This window comes from Silene latifolia, chromosome 2, assembly GCF_048544455.1.
Source record: "Silene latifolia isolate original U9 population chromosome 2, ASM4854445v1, whole genome shotgun sequence".
Classification (NCBI taxonomy): Eukaryota; Viridiplantae; Streptophyta; class Magnoliopsida; order Caryophyllales; family Caryophyllaceae; genus Silene; species Silene latifolia.
Genome location: NC_133527.1, coordinates 82,683,246 through 82,697,949, shown reverse-complemented (window position 1 = coordinate 82,697,949; position 14,704 = coordinate 82,683,246). Strand labels below are relative to the sequence as shown.

Genomic DNA, 14,704 nt, shown 5'->3' with positions numbered 1-14,704 from the left:
GAGATTCTAAACTTGAATCTTGTTCATCCATATAAGGAAAGCTCAAGAACAAGTAAGAAGGAGATCTTACTTGTGCCCTTTGATTCGAAATCTCAATGTAAGAATGACGATTTATTCTCTATATTTATTTATGTTTGCATGCATAAGATCTAATTAATTTTATGACTAAATTAAAGTGAAACATATATGAATATGTTGAGCATAATAAGATATAGATTTCTAACAATCGGTATCAAGAGCCTTAGGTTGTTTGCATGCAAATCGGTTATTGTTTTTCCGAGTTATACGATTAACAAATAAAACTTATAAATTTGTGTTTATTATGATATATCACGAAATCAATCATGCATGTTAAAGTTTCTGGTCCTAAAATGTATTTAGGATATTTTGGTTAATTTATGGATTTTTATTGTTCATTTTATATAATAATGGCATTAAAATGTGATTTTATGATAAAAATGTCATTTTTGGACTAAAATTAGCTAAACTTCGATTTTTCCAGTGGTTTTTGGATATGTTTTCACATATATTATTTTATGTTGACCTGTAAAGTTTCATAATTTTATGAGTATTTATACTCGAAATTTGTATTTTTCAAGATAAAATCAAATTTAAATGGAAAAATAGGTTAATATGAGTTATATTTCGAATCTGGTCATAGAAATTTAGGGGTTGTTTGGTTACCCATTCTAAAATACATGAATTTTAATTTATGGGATTTGCAAAATGGGTGAGTTGTTTGTTTGTCCCAAATCACATGAATTGAAGTTCCTTAGGAACTCCAATTCCTCCATAATGTGGGAAGTTGCTTACCTAGGTCCCCCTAGGTAAGTGGAAATTCCTGTGGAATTCACTTCCCACATTCCAACCAAACAACTTTTTCCCATTTCACGTGATTTATAAAATCATGGGATCTCTTAATTCCTTGGAACTTCAATTCCCTTAGCGAGCCAAACGACCCCTTAGTATGTTGTCACATGCAATTTTACAAGATGTGTGTAAAATAATTGGCTATAATGAAGTCTTTATGCATGATTTATGAATTTTTGATGAAAACTCACATAAATAGTGACTTTAATTAGTAAAAATTGCTAAAACATACTTCATGACTAAGGAAAAACGTCACATGTTGCATTTTATCACCTATTTCAGATCTAAAATTGAAAAGTTGATAAAAATAATTTTTCTCATATTTTTATGGTTATATTTGATAAATCCGATAAACCGCAACATTTTTTTCTCGATAATTTTCGAAATTTTTAACCTAAGTTTTTGAACATTATGAGTGTCATGGTATTTTTCCAGAATGTTCATGAGTTTAAAATTTCAAATTTCAAATTTATTTGAAAATTTTATGATTTATTTGATGTTTATAGCATTATATTGAAATTTTGAGTCCATTTATGAACAATATTAAGAAATATAAGTTAATTATTGTCAATAATGTTAGTGGAGACTAATTTTGAGTCCTAAGATGGTTAGGGTAATTAACTAATACGTAAATATGATTTTATGTAATTATTGTGATTTTTAAAAGGTTAAATCACGCAAATCCGTAAAAACCGATTAATATACGATATTGGCTCCTTAAAGGCGATTTAGCATAAAATTGGGCATGTTCATACATATTATAATGCTGCATTTTATTTATGATTGTCATAATTTTATTTTATGTAATTTTATTTTATGTAATTTTGCTTAGTATGGCCTTAGTTTTTAATTGGTATTGCCCGAAATGTATGGGAATATCGATTCCGTTGTAATTTATTGTGATCTCGTATCACCGTTTTGTAATTTAATAGATTTATTTTTATTTTAATTAGAAATGTATAATAGGAAATTATGTAATTTGTTATGTAATTTATTTATTCCGGAGATCCTTGAAGACGGTGTCACTCGAGAAGGCGATCCATTAAAGACGGTGTTACCTCGAGATGCGTGCCAAAACCGAAGTTCAAGGGACCAATGGAATTGGTTTCCGAATTTGTAATAGTTTATTAGATTTACTATTTTAGGAAGGCCATACTAGGATTTATATTTTATGCTTTGCATTTTATTTATATGTTGCATGCATCGCTAAATCGCCATAACTAAAACATGCATTATCATTTTAATCGAGTATATTGACCGTGTCAATTACAATTATCGTAGTTCACCGCTTTAGTTCACTTAAGACGTGATAGATAATAAATTGACATGACCTCTCGCTAAAATAAATAATTGAGACTTAGCCTTACCAAAAAGTAGAAACCATGAAAACCTATTTCGTGAGGGAGTGCACTCGGCCACACCGGGGTACAAACCTTGTTACGTAGGGGAAGTGGGTGATAAATGTCTATCCACCGAATTCATGTTGATAAGGGATGAATCGGCTACACCGTGCCCAAGTTAATGTGGATTTGGATCATGGACACATTTATTCGAAATTTGGGTTGAACTCAACAAAAGTATTGATAAGGGATGAATCGGCTACAACGTGCCCTTGTCGGATGTGTTTTGGGCTAAAGATAAATGTTAATGTAATTTTATCGACCAAGAGTTCTAAAAGTAGAATCGATTAAAGAGTTAATCCACCGAGTTATATTGATAAGGGATGTATCGGCCACACCATGCCCAAGTTAATATGAATTTGGATCTTGGAATCTTTTATAATAGTTGGGTAGAGGTCACTATGTAAATGCTTTACTTGTTATTTACAAGTATTAATAAAACGATAGATGTTGAGTTTTCCACTATTTCGTTATCATGCTGTTCTATTTCTTTACCGCAATTCATATACGATATCATTTCGATTTTTGATTCAAATCTCCATTAAAACATCGTAACTAAAGACAAATATGAATTTTCTTCTAAAACCTCGAATTATCCATTGTAAGGATCTCTTGTGAAGAGTATAGATGGAAGTTATTTGTGATCAAAACGGTTTTTGATTCTTGACTAACATATCTACTTACAATTGTTTCTATATGCTTAATTGAATTAAGTACTTTGAAACGTTACATCATTTTGGTAACTAGATTTGTTTGAAATCAAAATTGACCAAAATAACGCAACCACTTCAATGAAAGTTTTAAGACTAAACAATTGAATTGAAGAGTAGTCTTCATGAAATTCAATTTTGCTTCTCTAAGCAAAGACTCATTGAATTGAGTGGGAGCATTCTCTTAAACCGTTAAGAAAAGGACGAAGTTCAAAGAAGTAAAATTAGAATGGAATTGATACAAGGTAATGTTAAAAGTGAAGTTATTGAGAATAACGATACTAAACCTATCAATCCCGACCGATAAAGTTTCCATTGTCTTAATTGTTGGACGCTAGAAAGGAAACTACCCCAAATTATTGAATAATCAACAAGTTAGTTGTGGGACATCTAATGGGACCTTCTTCTTTAAATGTTTATTTGATTAACATAAATTTTGCTAGTACTACTTCGTCAATATTAGAAACCAGTGGAGGTTTTCATCATTGTATTCGACACATAAGATGATTATAATATGACGACTAGCATCAAATAATGTCGAGAGATAGAGTCATTGTGTAATCAATCTAGTTTAGGGTTTATAGTTGTACTTAATTATGACTATTAAGTGCATAAACTCTAAATAAGAATATAAACATATTAAGATACAAAAGAGGTTTCACTTTTGTGACCCTATACACCATGATTTGATGTAAGGCTAGCCGATTATCAAGGTGATTATATTCTAAACCAAACTAGAATGATATATCATGTAGATAATGCAAGAATCAAATTGGTAACCCAAGATTGAACCTTAGATTCTGGAATGATGAACGCAAAGAGTTATCGAGTACTCTTGAAACCATTAGATCTTATGGTATATGCGTATCTTATATTCAAAGCAAGATGTCTCGTGCCTTTTGGTTGAAAAGGAGATCGAGGTTGTAAATCATTGATCCAAAATAGGTTGATCATTTTCTTTTACCAACGATTTAAGTTGACGCTAATGTGTTCACTTAATAAGGTAAATAGAGAAATCTTTGAAGAAGTTCAAAGAGTTCAAGGAATCACGATTTAGTCGTGATGGGATTATCAAGTGAATACTTTGATGCAAGCCAAATGAAATGTGATATAGTATCACAAATTAGTCTCTCTTAGCACACATTATGGGATAATGTGTGGTTGGATAAAGAAATCAAGCGCTATTCGATATGGTTTGGACTTCGATCAAGTTACTTTGAGTTACTTGATCCATTTGGGGATTTTATCATTTTGTCTAAATTATTTTTCCACTAAATCTAAAACGAATCATATGAGATATGAAATGGTAGGGTACCATGGTTGTATGTTTTCAAAAGAAACAAATGCTCATTTTTCCTTATTATAATCACGAGTACAACGGGTTTGTGGCTCGTGAAGTTGTCTTTCTAAAATACAAGTTTATTTCTAGAACACGGAGTGGGAGAAATTATTCAAAGAGCCACAAATAATGTTAATGTTATGTCACAAGAAACTGGTCTTTCTTGGCTACATGAGACATTTTGTGTAAAACGTTGTTTCTTCAAAACCTAGGAGGTTAAAGTCGTCACTTGTTGAAGATAATGAATTCATGTTACTTTTAAGAAATTAAAGAGCTTACAACTTACAATGAAATTGTTTGATTCAAGTTGATTACTTCTGGAAAGTAATGAACATATGACTTACATGAGAGTGTTTAAGTCATAACTCAATACAAGGCTTAGAGCCATGAAAATCCGAAATAAAAGGCTTGATTAGTGACAAAGGGTTTTGCACTAATAAAGAGAGATTTCAAAGCTTGATTGGTTGCGAAGGGTTTTGCACTAGTTGAAATGCTTAAGTCTATTTGGATTTTCTTAGGAACTGTGTTTAATTATGAGATATATATAGCGAGTGAATCTAAAACCCACTTCTTCATAGAAGGAATGTATTCGATACATGTTATGAGTTTTGTAGATTCTTACAATCCTAAGATAATGTGAAACTTAAGAGAGGGTCTTAAGTAGGACATCAATGAGTTAGAATCAATGTTTTAATCATGTTATAAAACCTTTCTCGATAAGTCGAGAAGTTGTGTTTATACATGAGGTTTAGTGGAAGTTACGGAAATTTTAATTAGTCTTATATGTGGATGACATATTGATCATTGGGAATGATTTAAGACTTTTGGAGTATTATAATACATCTTAATATCCGGAGTTATGGAGATAAATCCACATAATATTAGCGTCAAATAAGAAGTCTTATGTTGATAAGATTCATGACTAGTTCAATCAAGTTGAACACATTTGATTGATTCCATTTACTTCCGCTACCGAATCAATTAAATAGGAAATGATGTATAACACTTCATATACTTTGAGTATGATGAATTGTTTCAAATCGAATTTAAGTAATAGTTACCAAGTAAGCCATGAAGATTACCCTTAAGTGCTTGCAGAAGCATTAAGGATGTAATGCAAAGTGTTTTTGATGCAATTTTGTGTAAGGGTGTTACACAAGTGACAATTGACAATTGAGATTGCGCATGGTTTCCGACAAAACCATAATCAAAACACATTAGGATGGTTAAGATACCATTGTGGCCATGTTATTTAAGAAATAGATTTTCTAGAATCGTTCTAGGCAATAAAGAACAATGAGAAATATTTACAACGGAAATTGAGTACACTTGCAATCATGGGATGAGCAAGAGGGATGAGTCCCGCACACTGTGAAAACAGTGGGAGCTATTTTAAGGCAAGAAAGCCTATGTCTAGATTGGATCTAGACACGTACTCAGAAAGTTTTCTAATGCAAATGTATACATTACGAAAGGAAAACAAGTATGTAGCAAGGTTGAGCAGGGAGTTGCTAAGACCTACTTACAATGCCTATTCATAGGCTTAACATGATGAGTCATGTCATTTCAATTGAATTGAGATGAACAACTACATACAAGATCTAAATTGGATTATAGAATATGAAGTAGTAATCAAGTATTGACTACTCATATGATAATCACATTTGTCGTTCGAGTTTTTAAATCTAAAAACTCCTTTTATACTTTGTTACATCCAAACGGGTTGTGGAGACAATATTGAACCCCGTTAAAGTGAACCCGGATTAACATGGTATTCGCCCATAGTCACTTGTATGAGGTGACGTCTCGAAGTGACTAGAGTGTGATGCGATTGATGGCAAGTTCAAGTGCCATAGAGTCATGTGAGATGACTAGTCGATCACATAGGCAGACTGTTAGGAACACTTTGTCGGGCCTTATGACCGCTTATAGAGTTCTGGTAAATTTATATAGCCTGGTCGTGGCGAGAGCTACTATAGTATTCTAATGAGTCGATTCTTTTGACTAAAGACTGTTCGCCTAAGATGGCACAGTTTCAGATTAACTTTGATTTGTGTTACTAGGACCTTTGTAAATGGGGTCAAATGGGCATATTTTGGGTTATGATGGCTGTGGCTAGTCAAAGGGAATAAGTGCAATAGGAATTTTCCACCCCTTGTCAGGGTTATAACAATATCTCAGGGCCACTCGACGAGTAATGAACTGGAAATGCGTGGCCACGCTCGGAAGGTATCTATGGTAGATAATTCCGGTCAATCAGTTATTCTCCAGATCGAGGAAACCACTCTCGATATGATCACTTGCAAGTACGACCAGAAAGACACCTTGCATTGAGTTGGAGATAGTAATAGGACAAGAGAATTGGTGACGCACACTTGTCGAGGACAAGTGGGAGATTGTTGGAATATGTGTCCTCCGACAATAATGCGATCACAACTGTTGATCATGATGATCACATGTTTAAATCTCGTTTTAAGAATACATGTGGGATGTAATATTTTACAGTCAACTGGTCCACACATATCGGTAATGATTGGCTGACTAGAGTTTGACATTACTGTCGTGCGACGGTGGTGCTCAGTTGATCCCCTTAGGTCATACCTATAGGGAAATACTCTTAATTGATTATTTAATTAATCGTATGCCGATACGAGTTAATTAAATTGCTTAAAATTGACGGGCGATTTGTGAGTTAAGTTTACGTGTCTTATTGTAATTTTATTAAATGAGATACGGTCTAAGTAATCGAATTTCTTTATTACTTGGATAAAATTATTGTTTACGAAATAATTGATATTGAATTAAGATTGAATGAATGATTTATTATAAATACAAGATGTTGTGATTTATAATTGATAAACCATTTTGGTACAAGTAATTACGAATTACTAGTCGATTTTGTATATGACATATTTTATGAGTATGTTGATTTTTAATATGTTAAAAATACATTACAATTTCATATGTCAAGTAACATGTCACATATGTTACAATTGACAAATGACAAAATAAAATGGACCATCCATTTTATGTTGAATGTGCCGGAATAATGGAGGGTGTGTAAGATATATATTGTGTTTTTATCTTAAGTAGAAAACACAATGATTATATCTTACTAGTAGCCATTCAAACCTAGCTTTTGAGAAGAGAAAAAATAAAAGGCATTGGGCATGCTACCCAAGGCCATCTTTTTTGGCCACCCATAAGAAAAGGAGAGAGTTTTTTTCTCTTCTTAAATCTATTATTCATGCTAGTCTAAAAAATTAGTTCTTCTCTCTAGTTTTTGAGATGATGCTTAAGAGCAAAAATAAACTCTCACATACTCCCTCTTGAACCGAAATTTCAAGAGCAAAAATAACATTTTTGTGTCAAATTTAAGTATGATTGATATTATTACTAGATCATAATAATATTGGTTTTAAGGGTGTTCCTTGGGTATATGCTTTTGGGAGAGATTCTAAACTTGAATCTTGTTCATCCATATAAGGAAAGCTCAAGAACAAGTAAGAAGGAGATCTTACTTGTGCCCTTTGATCCGAAATCTAAATGTAAGAATGACGATTTCTTCTCTATATTTATTTATGTTAGCATGCATAAGATCTAATTAATTTTATGACTAAATTAAAGTGAAACATATATGATTATGTTAAGTGTAATGAGATATAGATTTCTAACACATTTTAGAGTCTGTCGACTATCGGGGAGGGCCTTTTAAAGTCCATTAGACTAAGTAAGGAGGCTAGCTAGCCATAGAAAGAAACCATACCTGAGGTGTAGGCGAACTGGAACTTCGTGAGGAATTATATGATGTTGATAGCAAAACATTAGAAGAAACTGCTGGGGTAGAGACGAGACTTTCCGCGAACCGATGGGAACGAATGCATGGCTTTCCGAGAACCGCCGGTGAGAAAATAATTGATCTTTATATAAGGTAGGACTTTCCGAGAACTACTGAATAGAAGGCAGGACTTTCCGAGAGCTGTTCAAAAACAATCAACTTGGTAGAAGGCGAGACTTTCTGAGAACCACTGACGAAACTTGATTCCGTAGAAGGGCGAGACTTTCCGAGAAACGCTGTCAAAAGGCAGGACTTTCGGAGAACTGCTGACAACAATCGACTTTTTAGAAGATGGGTCTTTCTGAGAACTATTAAATAATTGTTGTCTTGAAAACAAGACTTTCTGAGAACCAAACGTTTGAGATTTTATTTACTTGATATAAGACGAGACTTTCCGAGAATCGCTGATAATTAATTTGCATCGAATTTGTATTAAAGAAATACATGGGCTGTATAGCGATAACCAACTATCACTGGGGAATAAAATTCTGCAACCGCTGGGGAGAATGTAGACCAATTGGGTGAAGAAATATACCCGTAGGAAATATACGGAGCAAAATACACCCGTAATAAATATACAAAGCAAAATACCCCTAGCAATAGAGGAAGTATCAGAAAGTTGGAAACATGGGACTTGGGCCCGCAAATAACGAACTTATAACGAATTAAAAGTAAGAGCTGTTGTGAAACCCACTGGAGAATGGCCGCAGCAGGGAACATGCCTGGGGAAAGGGCACATCAAACAATGCGTTTTCTCCCGAGCTCGTTCGTGCCTGAGTAAAACAGAACTCAGCGCGAGTTCTTTTTCATTTAAGCGAAACATTTCTTCTTCTTCTTCTTCTTCTTCTTCTTCTTCTTCTTCTTCTTCTTCTTCTTCTTCTTCTTCTTCTTCTTCTTCTTCTTCTTCTTCTTCCTCACGACAAAAGCCGCATAATCAACCAAATTTCACAAAAAATTGATAAAACCCACCACAAATCATGAACCCAGGTATGTATCTCGTCTTTGATTTAATTTGCATTTGTAGCTTGAATTAGGATAGAAAATTAGGGTTTATATGCCCAAATAATCGAAAATTTAGGGGTTCCATCCCAAATGAATTTGTCCCTTGAAATTGACATTAGAAATGCGTAATTGAACATGTTTGAAGCATAACCATGTATTCGTTTCGAATTTTCGTTGAGTATTTATGAAATGAGACCAAAATAAGACGATCTTTTACTAGACCGCTTCAAATGGCTTGAAAATGGTCTTAAACTAGTCAATTTTTGATAAAACTTAATGTTTTGGAATCCTTGGATAATGGGTCAACTTGCTATCATACCGGAATTTTGGTTTGTGATAGGTCTTCCGGGACACTTTTCGTATGGATTTAGGATATAGTAGCGAAATGCTGCGGAAATTTTGGCTCGAAGCCTTGACTAAGCTTGGTTTTGATACGTAGGAACGTAATTTTATAACTTGTTGACTTGCTTGATGGTAGGACTCGAGAAAATGGCTTGGAAAGAGGGCTTAAACGACCTCTAAATGCTTTGATTTCCTTTCTTTTTTGCAGAGGAAGTACCTTCTACTTCAGGGCGAGACCCCATGGAGGTGAATTTTGATCCCCTTACGACCATGGTGATTCATATGAGAGCCACGAAGGAAATGGAGGAAGAGAAAGAGGCGACCAGGATAGCCAACGTGAGGAGGAGAGGGCGTCAACTTGTGCATGCGCCTTAGTGGGCTAACAAATGGGATGGCCGACATCTCATTTGGGCAGCGGAGAATCACTTGTCGTACCGTACCGCAAGAAGCATGGTAAGCTTTTGATCTTGTCTTGTATCGTATTAAGTCCTTCTTTATATTATCTGCTTTACTTAGCTAAGAAGCTAATAAAATTTTGAAAATGCAGGAGGCCGGGAATATGAGGTTATTTTCCGGGTATACCACCATGATGGAGGACTATGAGAAATTGTCAGAGGAGGAGAAGGCGATCATCGAGCGTGGGGCCTTCAGATCTTTGGTGAGGGGTTGGCGAGAGATCAAAGGGAAGAAGATTCGGGCCAACATGTGCCTTATTCCAGTTTTTCTGGATCACTTCAGGGATACGAACTCGACTTTCCATATGCCTTTTGGAGAGATCGGGGTTTATTTGGAGGACTACGGCATGATCTCCGGCTTGTCTTATGGAGATGAGCCGATAGTGTGGCCTGCGATAACCATGAGACCGGATTCAACTGAGGCTAGGGGGTTGATCGGCTTGAACCTGGCCAAGGGTGCGGCTAGGGTACCCGGCCTAGTCACGCGCTCTAACGTCAAGGATTACTTTGATGGAAAGGCTACGACGAGGGTGAAGATGAGTGCAGGTGGTGGTATGGTGGCTCCTCCACCGTGTACAGCTCAGCAGCGAGCATGACTATGGTTCTGGTGGTTTTTGTCTTTGATTTACTTCTAAGACAAAGGGGAGAGACTGTCGACGAAGCTTCTTCCTATCCTTACTGACTTGAGTAGACTGGGTCGTTTGGACTAGGTTACTCCTAGCATTGCGGTCCTTGTACGGTATATCAGAGACATGGTTCCTCCCGAGCTGATGGAGAAGGGGACTCCTCCTGCTACTGTCGGTCCAGGTCTCATCTTGGAGGTACGAACTGTAATATTATTTGTTTTTTTCCTAAGTCTGTACTCGGACGAGTAGGTATGTCGTGTGTTTCTGGAAAGTTTACTGCCCAAGAATACTCGGCCGAGTATGGGAGTACTCGACCGAGTAGAGGATACTCGGCCGAGTATACTCTATACTCGATCGAGTATCCGGTCTGACGGGTGTTATTTCCGCGGTTTGATTTCGAAAGGATTAGAGTTATATAATCGTGGATTAACAGTTTCTAATTATTGTTCACAAAACCTAAACACTTCAACGTAACTCTAGTTCTCTCCAAATCTCTCTCAAGTTTGTGGGTTATTAGCAAGTCTTCTTCATCATTCATTATATCGTTGGTGTCGGTGATGTGACCATTATTTGAGCATATTTAGTCCCCGAATTAGCCTTGTTCCCATACTTTTTAGTGCATATTTGGGTCGTTTATTGTCTTTAGTCCTTTGTTTTGCATATTCTTTGAGGTTTTGATCCCTTGGTAGGAAAGGAGAGCAAACCTTGCATTTTCATGGCAAAATGGAGCTAAATTGATTGAATTCAATGACCAAGCATCAAAGAGAAGACAAGACTAGAAGGCCTTTGTACATATTGTAGTAGATGGGCAATGATGAGAAAAGATACTTGCATCCCCGAAGAAATGCTCAAGGATTGTATGAAGAGAAAGGAAGAAAAGAAGAAAGGAAGAAGCTGATCTACAATCCGAGCGGATTGCCCACAATCCGCCCGTCCAAGACAAGCAATTCGAGCGTCTTCCTCAGAAGGCCGCTCATCCAAAACCACCACAATCCGCCCGTCCACCCCACAAATCCGCTCGTCCAAAAGACCCACAATCCGCTCGTTCCGTGCCCTGGACGCTCGGATTGTGTGACAGCTATTTCGTCTTCTACTAGTTCTATGAAGGATGAGCATGCCTCGAGAAAGACTAGCAAATAGGAGACTCGCATATTTTTCTGCGAGGAGCGATTCCTCAAGGACTTAATTGTCATTTAAGCCCTTAGTAAACCCTAATTTGTGTACCTAATCCCCACTATAAATACCCCATTAGTCTAATTAGATAATAATGTTCTTCTTATCAATCTTTAGTGTAGTTTATATCAATCAAATCTCTCTTTAATCTTGTAATAAACTTTTAATCAAGTCTTAATACAAATCTCATTTCCTTAATCTCTTTTTTGTTCATCTTTCACTTTGGGTAATTGAAGATTATTTGGGTTATTATTGGGAGATTGACAACCTTCCAATCAATCATCAAGTACTTCTATTATTCTTTGCTTTATTATTGGAATCATTAGTAGGTATAATTCTCTTAATCCCTTTTTAATTATTGTTAATTATCATCATTTATTCATCATGTTTTACTTTGTTGGTAAGATTGACAACCTTGCTAGCATGATCAACATGATAATGAGTGAGTAGTTTCCTTAACTAGGGTTAATGGGTAATTAGGGGAAACCAACATGGGGGATGATTCATGCTTAAATTAATATGTTTTCATAGTTTATTTGCTTGCTTGTTGTGATCTCAACTTATGCACATGTTATGTTTGATGAAATGCGAGCCTATGAATCCTTGCATTTTTTACCCATCACCTATCATTTCAATGAGACTTGTAAGACATAAACCAACTCGAGTCTCATTAGACCATGCATATAGTTGAGTAGGGAAGATTAAGTCGACTTGTAGGTTTTGTACAATCTAATCGATTCGGCTCCGGAACCCAAACTTTCCTAGGATTGTAAGATATAAACCAACTCGATCCATCACAACAATAATTGCTTGCTTATAATTTGAGAATATGTTTGTATGATCAATTACCATGAATCCCCTATGACCCCATGACACCCTAGTGCCTTTTATCAATTGTTTACACCCCTTTTTAATCACCTTGCTTGTTTACTTTCATTGCTATTTAGTTTAGTGATCTTCTATTCAAACCCCAAATTGTGACACCCCTAGACACCGCTAGTTGCAATTGAAAATCTCATCTCAATTCCCGTCCCTTGGGATCCGACCTTTACTTGCCTCTTTACTAATAGTTGAGTTGTTTGTGGAGTTATAAATATTGTTTTGGTCTAGGTGCTCCTAACGACAAGTACCGAAAACTAAGCCTCTCAAGAGAGACCGACCAAAAATGGCGCTGTTGCCGGGGACGGTGTTAACTTGATTTAGATTTTCTTAGATTGTTATTAGTTGTGTCTTTCTTTGCCTTGGGGAAGTAAAACTCCTCAAGGTTTGTTCTAATTATTTTCAAGTTGTTTGATATTTTGAATGTCTAGAAGATCACAAGGTAACTTGTTACCCTTTGATCACGAAATTGAAAGGACTTTGACAAACAATAGAAGACTTGCTAGAAGAAATTTGAGAGGTATTGGTGAGGTTGTAGATATTCAACCAAACACTATTGAGTTCGTCAACCCTTTTGCAAGAGAAGGTGAGGAGAACCCAACACAAAATCAACCCACAATGCCTAAATTTTCATCACATTCCGTACCAACCGAGGAGAACCTACCCAATGGTACTCCCACACCACAACACTAAACCGGAAATTTCATTGCCAAATCCGCATTTATCCAATTAGTCGAAAGAAGCCAATTTGGGGGGATGCCCAGTGAAGACTCTCACTCTCACATGGAGACTATTTGTGACTATTGTGATGCGATTTCTCAAACCGGTGTAAATCAAGACCAAATTCGATGGGTCTTATTTCCTTTTTCTCTAATTGGCACAGCAAAACAATGGTTGAAAGGCCTTGATAAGGCTACTCTTGGAATTGACTCTTGGAGGAAATTGGCTCTAGCTTTCTACAAAAAGTTCTACCCACCGGAAAAGACTAACATGCTAAGAGCTCAAATTACGGGCTTTAAGCAAAGAGATGAAGAATCCTTGTATGAAGCTTGGGAGCGATTCAAAGGAATTTGTCGCTCATGTCCTCATCATGGACTTAGCGAGTGGTTCTTGGTACAACAATTTTGGAATGGTCTTTATGAAGACTCAAGAAACATTCTCAACATGGGATCAAATGGTATGTTCACGGAAGTTGACGATAATCAAACTTGGAACAAGATTGAGGAAATGGCGGTACATAATTCACAATATAGTAGACCTCGCAAGGCTACTAGAGGAGGAAAGCATGGAGTGGACTCTATTACTCAATTGGGTGCTCAACTTAGTGCTCACATTGATACCATCAATTTGAAGTTCGAAAAAGCTATGGCTAGACTTGAAGAAGCCTCAAAATCACCAAAGCATCATGTTAATGCCTTGACGGCATCTTCATGAATCCCAAGTGGGATATGTGAGAATTGTGAAACTTTGGGACATGACCAAAGTGAATGTAGGTAGACCTTTCTTTCACACCGCGGGTGCGGTGATAGATGTGAAGCATGGAGAGCTCACTCTAGAAGTAGGGGATGAGAGCATAACTTTCAATCTTGACAAGACTACGAGAGCTCCCCGTTTGCATGAACCATGTTTTATGGTTGATCATTATAGCCGAAAGGAGGAGAGGAAGAAGTCGGAATTCCAATGGAAAAAGAAAGTTGATGATGGTCCATCAAAAGAGCAAGTGAATTGTAACAAAGAGAGCTTGAAAAGCTCACCCATGACAAGTGAAGAGGATGGCCTCATTGGCCAAAACAAGAAAGGAGGGGAGTTGTCTCCATCAACTCAAGAGATTTTTAATGATCAAGTAGACGAAGTTTGTGATCTTTGGGACGATGAGTTTGAAGGAATTTTCAATCCCTACATTGGTAATGCTATCGATCAAGACCAACATGAAGGACAACAAGTGCAAAGATCTATTGAGGATCTTTATCATGATAATGAACAAGCTTTTGACTACTTCTTCAAGGTGTTGAGTAACATCAACAACACCTTGAACATGCCCCCATGACATCTCACTAAGGATGAGAGTTT

At 36.2% G+C, this 14,704-nt stretch overlaps 1 non-coding gene across 1 annotated transcript; it reads right to left on the bottom strand.

Annotated features, from left to right (window-relative positions):
- Positions 1-13,624: 13,624 nt before the first annotated feature.
- On the bottom strand, positions 13,625-13,731 carry LOC141645500 (small nucleolar RNA R71). Its single transcript, XR_012544981.1, has one exon. It is a non-coding gene; the product is annotated as a small nucleolar RNA R71 (small nucleolar RNA).
- Positions 13,732-14,704: the final 973 nt, after the last annotated feature.